A 9,576-nucleotide genomic window follows, 5' to 3' on the forward strand; every position below is an offset into this window, starting at 1 on the left:
TTTATAGCATGTTTCTGCACATATATAAGGATAGAACAGCAGAGTTATTCAGGGTTACAGGATGTGAGGGGACGGAGTAAGGTTAGGACTTAGTGCTTGGTATCCAGAAGTGCAATATCTTGAGACCTATATTCTGGTTGCTATTTGCAGTTTATAGCATGTTTCTGCACATATATAAGGATAGAACATCAGAGTTATTCAGGGTTACAGGATGTGAGGGGATGGAGTAAGGTTAGGACTTAGTGTTTGGTATCCAGAAGTGCAATATCTTGAGACCTATATTCTGGTTGCTATTTGCAGTTTATAGCATGTTTCTGCACATATATAAGGATAGAACAGCAGAGTTATTCAGGGTTACAGGATGTGAGGGGATGGAGTAAGGTTAGGACTTAGTGTTTGGTATCCAGAAGTGCAATATCTTGAGACCTATATTCTGGTTGCTATGTGCAGTTTATAGCATGTTTCTGCACATATATAAGGATAGAACAGCAGAGTTATTCAGGGTTACAGGATGTGAGGGGATGGAGTAAGGTTAGGACTTAGTGTTTGGTATCCAGAAGTGCAATATCTTGAGACCTATATTCTGGTTGCTATGTGCAGTTTATAGCATGTTTCTGCACATATATAAGGATAGAACAGCAGAGTTATTCAGGGTTACAGGATGTGAGGGGATGGAGTAAGGTTAGGACTTAGTGTTTGGTAACCAGAAGTGCAATATCTTGAGACCTATATTCTGGTTGCTATTTGCAGTTTATAGCATGTTTCTGCACATATATAAGGATAGAACAGCAGAGTTATTCAGGGTTACAGGATGTGAGGGGATGGAGTAAGGTTAGGACTTAGTGTTTGGTAACCAGAAGTGCAATATCTTGAGACCTATATTCTGGTTGCTATGTGCAGTTTATAGCATGTTTCTGCACATATATAAGGATAGAACAGCAGAGTTATTCAGGGTTACAGGATGTGAGGGGATGGAGTAAGGTTAGGGCTTAGTGTTTGGTATCCAGAAGTGCAATATCTTGAGACCTATATTCTGGTTGCTATTTGCAGTTTATAGCATGTTTCTGCACATATATAAGGATAGAACAGCAGAGTTATTCAGGGTTACAGGATGTGAGGGGATGGAGTAAGGTAGTGTTTGATATCCAGAAGTGCAATATCTTGAGACCTATATTCTGGTTGCTATTTGCAGTTTATAGCATGTTTCTGCACATATATAAGGATAGAACAGCAGAGTTATTCAGGATTACAGGATGTGAGGGGATGGAGTAAGGTTAGGACTTAGTGTTTGGTATCCAGAAGTGCAATATCTTGAGACCTATATTCTGGTTGCTATGTGCAGTTTATAGCATGTTTCTGCACATATATAAGGATAGAACAGCAGAGTTATTCAGGGTTACAGGATGTGAGGGGATGGAGTAAGGTTAGGACTTAGTGCTTGGTATCCAGAAGTGCAATATCTTGAGACCTATATTCTGGTTGCTATGTGCAGTTTATAGCATGTTTCTGCACATATATAAGGATAGAACAGCAGAGTTATTCAGGGTTACAGGATGTGAGGGGATGGAGTAAGGTTAGGACTTAGTGCTTGGTATCCAGAAGTGCAATATCTTGAGACCTATATTCTGGTTGCTATGTGCAGTTTATAGCATGTTTCTGCACATATATAAGGATAGAACAGCAGAGTTATTCAGGGTTACAGGATGTGAGGGGATGGAGTAAGGTTAGGACTTAGTGCTTGGTAACCAGAAGTGCAATATCTTGAGACCTATATTCTGGTTGCTATTTGCAGTATATAGCATGTTTCTGCACATATATAAGGATAGAACAGCAGAGTTATTCAGGGTTACAAGATGTGAGGGGATGGAGTAAGGTTAGGACTTAGTGTTTGGTATCCAGAAGTGTAATATCTTGAGACCTATATTCTGGTTGCTATGTGCAGTTTATAGCATGTTTCTGCACATATATAAGTATAGAACAGCAGAGTAATTCAGGGTTACAGGATGTGAGGGGATGGAGTAAGGTTAGGACTTAGTGCTTGGTAACCAGAAGTGCAATATCTTGAGACCTATATTCTGGTTGCTATTTGCAGTATATAGCATGTTTCTGCACATATATAAGGATAGAACAGCAGAGTTATTCAGGGATACAGGATGTGAGGGGATGGAGTAAGGTTAGGACTTAGTGTTTGGTAACCAGAAGTGCAATATCTTGAGACCTATATTCTGGTTGCTATGTGCAGTATATAGCATGTTTCTGCACATATATAAGGATAGAACAGCAGAGTTATTCAGGGTTACAGGATGTGAGGGGATGGAGAAAGGTTAGGACTTAGTGTTTGGTATCCAGAAGTGCAATATCTTGATGTTAGGCGCCGAGGGTCCGCTCGTCAGTGCGGCCGGCGCCTAGCAACGGGGACGCCACTGTCGGATCGTGTTCCCCGTTGCTGGGTCTAAGTTTATATCTTCACTGGTTTCCTGGCTGTGTAGCATGCAGCTGCACGGCATGTTGTAATTATCACTCATCTGTTTTCCTGGCCATGCAGCTTGTCAGCTGCAGGGCATTGAATCCAATCAGCCTCCAAACAGCTGATTGGAAGACTCTCTGTTAAAAGCACTCCCAGGACTCCTCACAGACGCCGGTGATAGCTTCCTGTTTGCCTGATTCTGCTGCAGAGAGAGTTCCCAGTCCCGGTCTGTTGTTTGTTCCTGTTCTCAGTGATCCTGTACTCGGAAGTTACCATCTGTTCCTGGAGTCTGATCGAGCACCTTTAACATCTGGTGGCATTCGTGAGTCGCGGCGCAGCCGTGTGTTGCGGCTTGTCCGCTACTATTTATTATTGTGTTTATTTTGAGTTCTGGAGCTTTGCGGAGGATTCCGCTTCCACAAGATCCACTCTGGTGTCCAGCGGTGCCGGATAGGAGTGTCGGATCCGTGGATCTTTGGTTGTCCTTTTCCCTGGCGGCTAGTCCGCACATACCTTTTGATTTAGTTTAGTTAGCTTGTAACCCCTGGCCTGGTTGCTTAGTCAGAGGGCCCCTTGTTATCACCCTGTCTCGGACTTCCCCTTGTCTCCCATTAAGACCTGCGGGGGCATCGGGGTTGGGCAGACATAATCCGCCCTTCGAACGCGGCTGCCATGGGCTCAAGCAACCATAGTCTCGCAGGGGATTTCTGATAACACGGGCGAGACAACGGAGTTAGGGCGCCAGGGGTTACTAGGCTCTCCAGCTCCCACAACCTGTATTTCATTCCTGTACTCAGATCTCTGCCATAAGATCTTCTCCAGTCTGGAGTACAGGAATCGTAACATTATCACCGGCCGACAAAAGAAAAAAGTTTCAACAGGAGTTAATTTTTTCACTTATCCAGTTGGGAGAATTTTGTCGGCCTCATGAATCCCACCGGTGTTGGGCCAAATCCTGGCCAGTTTTTGGTTAGTCAGATTCAGGAACTTACCCAGATGGTTCAGGATCTGTCCCTCCGGGTAAGCTCACAGGAAGATCTGTTACGGACTTCCCCGAGGGTCATCCCTGAACCAAAAATGCATCTGCCTGACCGTTTTTCTGGGGATAGAAAACAGTTTTTTAATTTTAAAGAGTCTTGTAAACTGTATTTTCGTTTAAGACCAGTTTCCTCAGGTACGGAGGCTCAGCGGGTTGGAATTATAATTTCTCTGCTTCAGGGGGATCCTCAGACTTGGGCTTTTGGTTTAAAGACAGACGATCCGGGGGGCGTGGCCTGGATGCAGAGCGGGCAGGCAGCAAACCTAGTGAGCTCTCAGAGACCTGGGAGCAAAAAACCTTATAAATCCTCCCCAAACCTCCCAAATCAGACCCTGGATCATTTGTCTGCTGAGCTGAGACAGGGAGAAAGAGGGGAAGTAGAGCTGCGGAATCGGGGAGCCGGTTTTCTGGCTCCCGCGGATTGCGGCCTACTCCCTGTCACGAAGCCGGGGCCTCAAGTTTAAATCGCACCCATTAGCTGGGTGGCTACATCGCTGAGACGTTCGGAGGACCCGCTCGATCGCTACCCCCTTGGTGGATCCCCTGCAACTCACCAGGGTCAGTCGCCGGGGGACGAGGAGAGAGGAGTCCCGGATCGGAGCGGCCCGACGAGCTCCGCCACGCGAGCGGCGGCCATCTTGTGGGACGGGTGCAGGAGAAGCGACCCGGCGGCAGCGAGGAGGAGACGGCTGACGGCCCCCCGGGTGAGTGCAAACCCCAGACCCGGCTCGGACGAGCAGACGGCGGGCCTCTCCTCCCTCCCGGTGAGCTTACCCGGCGCCTTCCCCCTCTACAACATCAGGCTGACTGGGGCTGGCTGGGGCTGGCTGGGGCACAGTGAGAGGCGACAACTGCTGCAGGTGCGCTTTAAGCAGGCACCTGGCCTACACACGCCGCTGGCCCGGGCCCTGGAGCGAGTACTATCCTTGGTGGGCTCTCCCCCCCCCCCCCCTGCGAACACCCTTGCACCTCACTCTCCAGGGTGACCCCCCACGGCCGTGGGTAGCTGGCCAGAGGTGCCTGAGGACCAGCTTGACCTCCCACAACCATCACCCCTCACGGGGCTGCAATATAAAAGCCTCACATTTCAAGGCGGAAAAGGGGTAAATGAGAAGGGAGCAACTCCTGTCCCTACCGCGACTGCTTCATACATAGCCAGCCTCGATTCTTTCCTAACAAGGGGAGTACACCCCCTGGCCCTGCTCCCGAGACAGCCAGGAATACATTGATGAAAGCAAGGGCAACCAGCGCAATGGCCCTGTCTGCACCGCTCATACCTATGTAAACCAAGAGATTTCTCTCACCCCTGCCACTATCCACGTGATGTCTTATTAGCTTCTGGAAAAGTGGAGCCTCCCGGTTTCTCCATCCTCAGTGTTTGGATATATTAAGCTATCTTTATCTGGGCTTTACCATGCCCACTAGGCGCAGCAAAACAGCAAAACCGGCACAGCAGCTTTCTTTTTTCAAATCATCCCTGAAAATGTCGGGCCCTAAAGCCACCGGGCCCTCCACAGCAGGAGCAGTTTCCCAGACCCCTCCGCCATTAGAGGTGCGTCCGTCAGCCACGTCCTTAGATAAGGTTGGAGATGGGGAGGCCCTTACGGTGGGCACTATGAAGTTGCTTTTGACACGCTTTAAAGAGGAAGTTGCAGCTGAGTTCCGCACCACCTTAACGGCGTGCCAACAATCTATAGATGATCTGGGTGGTCGTACGGACCACTTGGAAACTAAAATGGAGGAGGTCGTGGGGTCCCACAACAACCTACTGGACTCTCATGATGCATTGGAGGCTGAGGTGAAGCTTCTACGGGACAAGGTCACAGATTTGGAAGATAGATCGCGTCGCAGCAACCTCAAGCTACGCGGAGTCCCCGAAACGGTGTCACACAGTAGTTTGCATGACTACACGATGACCATCTTTAAGGCCCTGACGCCTCAGTTTGCATCTACAGACCTCATTATAGACCGAATACACCGTCTACCGAAAGCCAGAGCGGCCCCAGGAGATGCACCGAGAGATGTCCTAATGAAGATGCACTACTTTCATGTTAAAGAGGCCTTATTGAAAGCATCTAGACCGACGTCTGACACATCTTCAGCCCTACAAGGACTTCAACTGTTTGGGGATTTATCTGCGGCCACTCTATTTAAGCGGCGATCATTTCAACAGATCACTACGGCCCTCAGAAAGGCTGACATCCCATACAGATGGGGTTTCCCCACCAAGCTGCTGATCCACCGGGATGGCTCCACTATCTCTGTCTCCACTGCAGATGAAGGAGAAAAGCTGCTTAAATCCTGGAACATCACGGAACCTGCGGAGGGCTCCTCCCCCCGACGTCTCCAGCAGGACTGGACGCCGGTGAAATGAGGATGCTGGCTCGGAGACAGATACCTTACTGTCATAGCAATAATGTTAAGACCCCAGTGACTCTTCAGATAGAGACTTTACCCCATGCATAAGGGGCCACGGTATGTTGAGATGTGGGGCGCTAGACATAGCGAAAGTAATGCGCACGTTTTGAAGCATTTCAATGTCTCCCTGCTAGGCCAAATTAGTTGCTCTTTTTTTTTTCTCTATGGGGAACTGTGCCTGGCGTGCCTCTGGATTTGACTGTCTATATTATGCTGACCTGTGGGTTTAGTTCTTATAGCGGGGTTAAACTACTCGAGCCACTGGCTTAATCCTCATGTTGGAAGTAATAGCTCCGGGGTTTACTTGACACTTTTTATGTTGGAGCACTTGTGCTCCGCTGTATTTGTTCTCCAGGTTCCGTATGTACAGAAGTGCATACATCTGTTACTATGTTATTAAGATGTCCTTGTATTCTTGAGTTTAAAGTAAATAAGTTTGGCAGTGGGTGGGAGTTATGCCGCTAACCCCTCCCTTAGCCTACACAGTCGCCTTGGTATGGCGACTGGTTGTGATCTCACGAGAGATCAATTTAGTTTAGTTTTGTCCTATATTTTATGTTTGTCTCCCCACATGTATTCCTATATGTTTCCCCCTCCCTATCAGATATGCCGGTCTCAACGCAGGTATTGGACATCAGAGATATCAGTTTCCCCTATAATTGAAAATGGTAACGATAGTCTCCATTAATGCCAAGGGGCTTAACTCTCCTCAAAAACGTAGAGTAGCTCTGAACTATTTCTACAAGCTGAGAGCACAAGTAGTAGCTGTTCAGGAAACCCATTTTCAGAGCCAAAATCCTCCCCTCTTCTCTAATTCACGCTACCCCCTTTGCTACACTGCAAATGGACCCACCAAGAAAGCCGGCGTTGCCCTTCTCATAGCACAACACTGCCCGTTTGTCCTGTCCTCTAAATATGAAGACCCCGACGGGAGATACTTAATTCTAGTAGGACAACTAGACAATGTGGAGACCACTCTGGTCTCTTGCTACGCCCCCAATACCAAACAAATAAAATTCCTTAGATCCTTCTGTAAAACCCTCCAAGAGCATACGAAAGGAGCCCTGTTGATCCTCGGAGATTTCAACATGGTGCTAGACCCCAATACAGATCGCTCTCGCCCAACCCGACCTTTACGTAGCAGTCCAGCCCAAGACCCTTCAGGCAGATTCGGCCAATTGTTAGCTGAATATTCACTGTATGATGCATGGAGAGCCAAACACCCTGCAGAACGTGATTACACCTTTTTTTCCCACGTCCACAGTTCATATTCTAGAATAGACATGGCGTTAGTCGATAAATGGACACTAGCTGCCATAAATAAGGTGGATATACTACCCATGTCTTGGTCAGACCACTCACCACTAGTTGTGAACTGGGAAGCTACTAAGAGAGTGGTCCCCTATGGCCCCTGGAGATTGGGCCCGCACCTTCTATCCCGCCCTGAGGCCTGTCAGGCCATTCAGCAATCGTTAGACCTATATTTAGCTACTAACTGCCCCAAGGACACAAACGTCTTCAACCATTGGTGTTCTCTGAAAGCAGTGGTCAGAGGCTCTGCAATCCAAATAGCAGCTAGACTTAAACGGGAGTATAAAAGTAGACAGGCCTCGGCCGAGCGAGAGGCTGCGCGCTTGGAAACTGCACACAAAAGTGACCCCAACAATAAACCCCTCTTTAAGGAACTCCTTGCGGCCCGCGACAAAGTGAACGTATTTGCCCTAGCAGAGGTTCATCGCAACCTGCAGCGACTTAACCAACAATATTATAGACTGGGCAACAGAGCAGGACGCTTGCTGGCGCGTAAACTAAGGGGACGTAGAGCTAAAGAACGCATACATGCAGTATATACCGCATCTGGTGTTAAAGTAACTGACCCAGGAGAGATAGCAAATGCGTTTGCCGAATACTATGCACAGTTGTACAACCTTAAAGATGATCCCAATACCCCCCAGCCATCCCTGGTTGATATTGCTGGCTTCCTGGAGAGGTTGTCCCTCCCCACTATCGACCCTCAAACCCTTGAGTCCCTCGGTTTGCCCTGGTCACATGAGGAAGTTGTGGCAGCTATTGAATCCTGCCCAGTAAACAAGGCCCCGGGCCCAGATGGATACCCCGCTAACTTTTATAAAACTTTTAAATCTACTCTTGCCCCTCTTTTAGTGTCAGTTTTCAACGAAGCCTCAGACTCCACATGCTTCCCGAAAGAGATGATGGAGGCCCGTATAATCACCATCCCTAAGGCGGGTAAGCCTCCTGCGGTTGTCCAGAACTACCGCCCGATAGCACTCTTAAACACAGATCTTAAATTATTCGCTAAGCTAGTTGCAAATAGGATTTCCCCACTCCTACCCAATCTAATTAACCCTGACCAGGTAGGTTTTGTTCTTGGACGGCAAGCATCCGATAACACTAGGAGGGTTATCAATTTGGTTGAACGATGCCAAGCCCGGGAAGAGCCTCTTCTGCTTCTCTCTCTCGACGCGGAAAAGGCTTTTGATAGGCTGCACTGGGACTATCTAAGGGCTACCCTGGACTGCTTTGGATTTGCAGGCAGGATACTCAACTCCATATTGGCCTTGTACACCTCTCCATCGGCCTCGGTGTTCACCAATGGTTGCAAGTCACATACATTTAATATCACAAACGGGACACGTCAGGGTTGCCCCCTTTCACCCCTAATTTTTGTGCTGGCTATTGAGCCCCTGGCGGAGAGGATCAGGACACTAGATCCCATTGTTGGCCCTGTGGTGGAAGGGATACACCATAAAATATGCCTTTTTGCTGACGATATCTTAGTATGCCTTAGCGACCCTGAATCGTCATTACCGCATTTGCACTCTCTCTTGGACTCCTACGCAGCGATCTCCTATTATAAACTAAATACCACAAAGACTGAGGCCCTTCCTCTGAACATGTCAGATGGCGTGCTTAGGCGTCTGAAGCTGACTTACAGATACGCATGGCAACTTAGGTCACTTAAATATTTGGGTGTGCAGATCTCCAGAGGGCAAGATTTAATGGGATGTAACTATGACCCCCTTTTTAGAGCATTCGAATTATTCATTAAAGACTGGATGATGCAGGAGGTTTCATGGGTCGGACGAATAGCGGCGGCAAAGATGGTGCTCCTACCCAAACTGATGTACCTTTTCCGTACCATCCCTAGGACCTTTCCTAAAGATATTTGCAATAGATTTAACCGTTTACTTTCAAATTATGTGTGGGGGGGCTCAAAACCGAGGATAGCAAAATCAACCCTAGTTGCGCGGAAGTGTGACGGGGGAGTGGCCTACCCAGATCTAGAGAGATACCATAATGCCTGTTTACTCGCCCAGGCCAGAGATTGGCTCACTCAAGACGCCCCAAAACCATGGGTATTACTGGAACGAAGCGCTGTCTCCCCCCTCACACTATCTGACTTGCTATGGCTCCCTACGGCTGCTATCCCTCCAGATGGGGTGGGAAACTCGGCAGTGCAGGCAACACTATTAGCATGGAAAATCGTAACTAAATCCCTCCCCTCCGGAGCCCTTCCCTCCCCCCAATTATCTCTCCACACCATAGCCACAATGATCCCGGACCTTCACCTACACCATTGGGGTGATAGAGGCCTAACCACCCTGAAGGATGTCCTGCAGGATGGGGTATT

Source organism: Pseudophryne corroboree (assembly GCF_028390025.1).
Source record: "Pseudophryne corroboree isolate aPseCor3 chromosome 3 unlocalized genomic scaffold, aPseCor3.hap2 SUPER_3_unloc_101, whole genome shotgun sequence".
Lineage (NCBI taxonomy): Eukaryota > Metazoa > Chordata > Amphibia > Anura > Myobatrachidae > Pseudophryne > Pseudophryne corroboree.